Here is a 7208-nt window from a genome sequence, read left to right as displayed (position 1 = left end):
GTCAATCATTTCAATCTTTTTTCAATATGCTGTTGTCTCTAACACTCACACACACATACATTACATTATATATTATATATATATATATATATATAGATAGATATATAGATAGATAGATAGATAGATAGATAGATAGATAGATAGATAGGTGTGTGTATATATATTTGTTTGTTTTTTTATGTATTTGTATGCTTGTATGTATGTTTGTTTATTTTTTGTTTATTTATTTAGTTTGTTGGTATACTTGTTTATTTGTTATTTCCTGGCTACCCTGTGAAAAAAAAAAAAATTTCCCTGATAAATGCAAAGATACAGTAGATTGGTAGGTGTTATGCTTCAATAATGAAATGGGGCAGCCGCAAAATATGCTGCACATGCTGTTAAATTGAAAATGTTAGATTGATGAAGTTGCGTTTGCAAAAAAGACGCGCATGACGATTAAGAATGTCCCTTTTGTCAATCATCATACAGGATATCAATACATCAGTAAATATAGGGTTTGACCAAAATGCAAGTGCGTGAATATCAGATAGGAAATTAGGGTATTATGGAAATCTTCATGTCATGTAGATATATTGTTTGGCCACGAAATATGCCACGGATTATTCTCTGTTGTCAAAATGTGATCTTGTTCAAAATAAGTCGGAATAATCTACTTGGCAAAACCGTCTTACAATGACAATGTGTTACCTTAATCAGTAGCTTTAATCAAATGAGTTAAACAAAACAAAAGTATTTCTGTTGTAACAGGTCCGCTTATCGGACTCCACTGTGTGCAATACCCACATACAGGGTCGTGTTATATTTCTGATATCTTGATCTGATTTTTTTTTCATACAATACCTGAAGGTTTTGAAAAATGCAACTGAATGATGGAATTTAAGGCTGACACAATGCATTTTAGGCAATGATGAGGCTGTGTCGAAATTCAAAAACACACTGACCCCCCCCCCTATTGGGCATTTCAAAAACATGGTGAAACCCCCCCCCCCATCACCAAAGTCAAAAACAGGGTGGAACACCCCCCCCCCTTGAATCCACCGCCCCCCCCCGGCCGAAGAAATTGACCAGTCCCTTACTCGTCACAGGTTCTGTTGCGATGACCTCTGACCCGAGCGTGGTCGATACGCCCACATAAAAAAGACGCAATCTGTTCTAGAGTTCTGTCCTTTATTACCAGTATACTAAACTCACTAGCAGAGATCTCGAGAGTGCAGTATGGTACAGTCCAAAGTTGGACGAAGTACAAAACTGAACACTTCCAAAAGGACAACAAACCAACTGTAAATAGTGAGGTACGGGTACAACCAAGAGATCACGTGGCGCAGGTACAAACAAACCCACGTGTACAAACCACGGCATGGAAATCCAGGTACTTCTCTGCGCGTTCATGCACTTGATTTTGTTTTTCCCATAGTCCATTCAAATTCCGGGTTCAATCTACGCCGATGAGGTATACACATCTTTTTTAACTTACTCTACAATATAGTACACGGAATACCACACTGCCCCCGCACCGGGGATACGCAACAGCATGGATGTTTTACATCCATGGCAACAGCACCGCTGCGTATTCACTATCACACTATTCACCGATAAGGCGATATATATTCCGCACGGGCTGTGCTCCGCCCAAGTCTCGAAGACGCCCTGTGACGCTCTCCACATATGATATGTTATGTTATCAATAAGTTTTTAAATTTGAAGATCATTGATGAAATAATTTTTTGTGATTACGTGTAGTACTGCACTGCTGGAACCCTGAAAGATTGCAGTCTGTACAGTACAATAAATTTTTATTGGTTTACCGATAACGCCTTTTGTGAGTTTTTGCCCCGTCGATAGCCTTGTCTGTTGATTCGCCCTTAGATAAGCCAGCTGTGTCTCGATCGGTCGGTCGGCCACTTAGCTTCCGCAAAGTTGCTGTTTTGTGTATTTTATGCCGAGCTCTTGTTGCTTCGATTCACGAGATAAGGAGCGATCGTGAGGGTTTAGGGAGCGTTCAGTATAGGTAAGTTTTGCTCTGTGACAATTCTTCAGTAAGAGTCGCTGTTTGTAAATATGTTCTCGGTCGTGAGTCGAGCTTGAATTACGTTTAGGCCGCGTTCAAAAAGTGGTGGTGGGGGGGGGGGGCTGAAGGAATTCAGGGGGGATTCGAACATTTTTTGGGTAGTCGAGGGGGGGACTTGAAAGTTTTGCTCTGCCTATAGGGGGGACCTGAAAATATTTTGACTCCCAACATTTTGATGTCGTCCAATGGTTCTAATGTTAGTAATAATTAAACAAAATCTAGAGCTGTTTTGTCATATTTTATGTCTTTAATCTCGAAAAAGTCTAAAAATGTATGAATGCCATTAAATTTTCATAGAACAAGTTGGTCTTGTAATGGGGTAGGAGCTACAACTGTTGATAATTTGTTCAATATTTCTATGCAATGTATCAAACACAGTTTCTTGGTGTCTTTCTACAGCATGCTGCTGAAAAACACAATATTCAGTTGGTCAACAAAGCCCGTTTGTCTAAAAATTGGTGATAATTGAATGATGCAAATGCACGGTACACGTAGGCTGTGTTGGCAATATGAATACTGGATAGCTCAACATTCTGTAGGGAGTAGAACAAGAACACAATTGTATAAACTGAACAAAAATATTGTCAAAATGAAAAGTTAATACAACTACTGCCCTGCTACTACATACTGGCAGTGACAGTGATACATGTAGCTCTGACTCTGATGTAGTTTAAGAAGAGTTTCGGTCATAGGACACTCAATTGACAGTGAAACATACATCTTATACTTGTACACAAGATCCAGCCAGAGAGCATCACATAGAAGACTAGGGGACTAACAGTTACCATGAATTTTTGAATTCTGGCATATGAGAACAATCAAATATTAGAAAAAAAGATGGGGTCACCATACTTGATCTTATACAAATGTACGATGAAAAGCCAGTTTTTCTAAAATCACTTAAAATCAATATATAAAACCATTCATTTCAAGTTCATGCAGTGAATGAAATTTTCACATCTCATTGTACCAATAACACAAAAGTAAAACTCTGAACAGTAAAGACTGTAATTTAAATGGAAAAATGTGTGATTAAATGGAATGTTTTATTTGTTATCAAATTTGCCATTATTACACCCAAAATTTCTGAGATTAAAACATTAATTTCATGGAATATTTTAACCTTCCAGTATTGTCAATTTTGTAAAACATTTTATAAGTGGCATCTAAGTTGTATGTCTTGTACTTTTGAAAAAAAAAATTTGGTAGGTCACTGTGCTCATTTTTTCACAATTTGGTTAAACGTAGCTAGGAATACACAATTTTCATAATCTCTCATGATTGTCATTTTGTGTGCTTTTCAGCTGGTGCCGTTGAACTGGCCAGAGTTGGATAAACTCAAATCGGCTTAGACTGAGAAATCCAAAAAGTTCACTGATGCATTTAAAAATGAATCAATTTAAGAACTTGCCCTAGGTATATGGCTCTACAACCTGCTGATAAGAGGTAGTGTTGAACATTTGCGTGCAGAACGACACATTACATGTTTTTTTTTACTCTGCGTGCATTCCTAATAAATATGCGGCTATATGGTAATTTGGGGGGGGGACTTGAAAATTTTTGAGGGTATTGAGGGGGGGGACTTGAAAATTTTGAGGGTATTGAGGGGGGGGGGTCTGAAAAAAAATAAGATTTCAATCGCAATTCCTCCAGCCCGCCCTCACCATTTTTTTTGAACGCGGCCTTAGGGCCTGTACAGAATTATGTAAAAGGGAGGGCTGGTGTGATTGGAGGTAGGGTCACTATTTTTCCTGCAGCTGTTTAGGGAATGGTCATTAAATTTTGTGCAAGTATTTCGGGGAGGGTGATCACTTTTTTGTGCAAGGAAATTTTCATAAAATATGATATGATCAACTGTTTTGATCAATCATAACCAAAAGTCAATAAAATCGCATGTTTCTGGTACACATAATTCAAAGAGTTTCCTCATGATATGGGGAACAATCAATGTGCACATCTCCAACTGTCTGATGATTTTGACACTTTACATTTTCCAATGCCCTTAATTGATGAAGAGTTATATTCAACTTTACATATATGTATATCATATTTAAATATATATATATTTTCTATACGTTTTTTTTATGGTTTTCTTTTTTACGTATTTCTACTTACTCGTAATGTATCTATTTAGTTATATATTTATTTATGTAGTTGTTCTTTTATTCACTTAGTTACTTTGTTACAATTAGGTTAATTTGCAATCCCACTACTTTCATGTACACTACCCTCGATATACTTCAGTTTTCTTGTTTCTTCTTCTTTTTCTTGCTTTAACATCAAATGGCTTTGGGAACGGACTAGACTAGCATTTGCTGCTTTCCGTTTCCGTTTACCCTTTATCACAGCACAACTCAGATATACATTCATTACTGAATTGTAATATTAATATGATTAAGGGTAATAAAGATTATTGTTATTATTATTATTAATGAAATGACAATGTCACAGAACAAAAATTTTAGCCTGTATCTAGTGGAAGTTATAATTACTGTTAGCAACATCAATTTCAAATACATAAAAAAAACAATGTGGAAATTTTCTTGAGTTTTGGGCATTATTACCCACTAGGGCTTATGAGTAGTGCTGTTAGAATATGTACAGAGTGTTTTGATCAAGAGATAATTGTTGAAATAGCTCTGGAGTATATGTACAGAGTGTTTTGATCAAGGGATAATTGTTGAAACAGCTCTGGCGTATATCAAGAACAATAAATTTAAATCATTATAAGACCCACCAAATGTGCCAAATCACACGAAATTTGTGTGTTTTTTTAAATCTTCTACATAAGAAGGGGGACACCCCATCCTGATCTCCCTCAGTTACTCCTCATACAATGTATTGTAATCTATTTTCATCAATTTATAAAAAATAAATTTAAATCACAAATTTATGTGGTGCCACCAAATCACGCTATTTTGTAAGTATATTTTCCAAATTTAGTTCATCAGGAGGGGGACACCACTCCTGACCTTTCCCAGCTCCTCTTTACACATCACATATGTTATCTATTTTCATCAGTGTCAAAAAAATAAATTTCAATCTCACAGGTGCCACCAAATCACCCCATCAGAAGGGGGGCTCCCCCTCCTGACCTCCCCAGCTACTTTGTACATCACATGTAACCAATGCCATGAAAATCATGAAAATTAAATAATGAAATTTAAATTTAAATTAAATCACAAAAAGTACACAAATCCTGCTGTTTCATAACTGTCCTTTAAAAATCTACATCAAAAAGGGGATTTGACCTCTTCCAGCTACTTGCATTGTGAATGTAAATTTCAATTAAAACACCTCCAAAATAAATTGAAATCATAAAAGTGCAACCAAATCACATCATTCTTTACTTCATTTTCAAATCAACTACATCAGGAGGGGTACACACCTTCCTGACCTCCCCCTGGTACTACTTGCATGATATCATATACATCAATTTCATCAAAACGTGTTAAATTGTTAAATCATTGCAATATCTTAAACTTATGGTTAATACATGAAAATTAGCCAAATGAAGCAATTTATTTATCAAATATTCAAAAACCCTTGGCATCAAATCAAACAGTATTTCTCAAAGTTTCATAATACTTTGTTATTAGGGAGATGGACACCCTCTCATGACCTCCCCCAGCTTTTATATCAACTTAACTTTGCAAAGTAACTAGCAGAATTAGATTTTTGCATAGAATGTGGAAATACAGCGAAATGTTAAAAATTTAACCAACCTGAGTGAAGTACATTAATAAGGCAACTTATCTTCCAATTAGTAATAATTATAATAATAAAATAATAATAATGATAATGATAATAATAATGCTAATTGTTGCTTAAGTTAGTTATTGCAAGTATAAGTGATGGAGACTCAGGGTCACTATTTTTCATGCACTGTAATTCGGGAGGGTTAATATTTTTTGTGCGAGAACTTAGGAGAGGGCCACTATTTTTCATCAACCAAGATTTTGAAAAACACCAGCCCTTCCCTCCCTGTTGATTGTGTCCAGGCCCTTACAGCCTTGTATATGTATGTTATATAACCTTACCCATATACCAGGTTGAATTGTCCTTTTGGGGCAATTAATACATCTTTTCTAGCCTATTTACCATGCTGGTTGGCGAGGTCATTCTATGGCTTTTTTTTTTTGTATGTATGTATGGATGTATGCATGTATATGTATATATATATACCATGGTTTGTCTCGTCTGTCTGTTAGTCCTTTTCAAGAGCTTGCAAACCACAGATATTTATACCTTGGCATTTTGTGTATAGATGTGCCATGAGTTGTACATGTAGATGTGATTTTGTGTAAATAAATGTGCCACTTTAAATGTAAATAAGCTAAAACTGACCAGATATGAACTGTAAATGCTCACGTGTTTAATTATATATAGCAGTTATGTGTAAATTTGAACCTTTGCCACATGTTTGCAACTTCATTTAAAGTGTTATGATCAACATAATAAATATTCACCACAGATTAATTTAAAATCCAAGTATATATCCCCAATCAGGAAAGTTCATTAAAATATGCAAATTAGGAATTGACTGAAATGTTCTCATTAAATACACAAATTATGAATAGGCTGAATTAAAAATGTTAAATGACTTTCTATAATGTCGTATCATAGTATCTTTAATGTACAAAGCAGTTCGTCAACTTTGGTCTAGTCAAGACAGATAAATACCCTTAATTAGGAAAAATCATTAAATTTGCGGAATCGGCTAAAGTAAAAATGCTTAATGACTTTCAATGCTGTATCATAGTATCTTTAATGTACATAGCAAGTTTTGTCAAATTTGGTCTGGTCAATACAGATAAATATCCCTAATTAGGAAAGTTCATTATATATGCAAATTAGGAATTGGCTGAAGTAAACGATGACTTTTAATAATGTTGTTTTATAGTATGTTGCAAGATTCATCAACTTCGGTCGAATCAATTAAGATATATTTCCCTAATTAGTGAAGTTCATTAAAAATGTAAATAAAGAATTGGCTGAAGTAAAACTGCTTAATGATTTTCAATAATGTTATATCATAGTATCTCCAATGTACATAGCAAGTTTCATCAACTTTGGTAAAGTCCATTCAGATTTATATATCTAATTAGGAAAGTTTATTAAATATGCAAATAAGTAT

The 7208-nt window shown here is 35.0% G+C and overlaps 1 long non-coding RNA gene across 1 annotated transcript; it reads left to right on the top strand.

Annotated features, from left to right (window-relative positions):
* The first annotated feature begins 1087 nt into the window (after positions 1-1087).
* On the top strand, positions 1088-3608 carry LOC139135230 (uncharacterized). The gene is made up of 3 exons (XR_011552956.1): positions 1088-1372; positions 1870-2011; positions 3376-3608. It is a non-coding gene; the product is annotated as an uncharacterized lncRNA (long non-coding RNA).
* Positions 3609-7208: the final 3600 nt, after the last annotated feature.

Source organism: Ptychodera flava, chromosome 6, assembly GCF_041260155.1.
Source record: "Ptychodera flava strain L36383 chromosome 6, AS_Pfla_20210202, whole genome shotgun sequence".
NCBI classification, from domain to species: Eukaryota; Metazoa; Hemichordata; class Enteropneusta; family Ptychoderidae; genus Ptychodera; species Ptychodera flava.
This window is presented reverse-complemented; position numbering and strand designations above follow the sequence as displayed.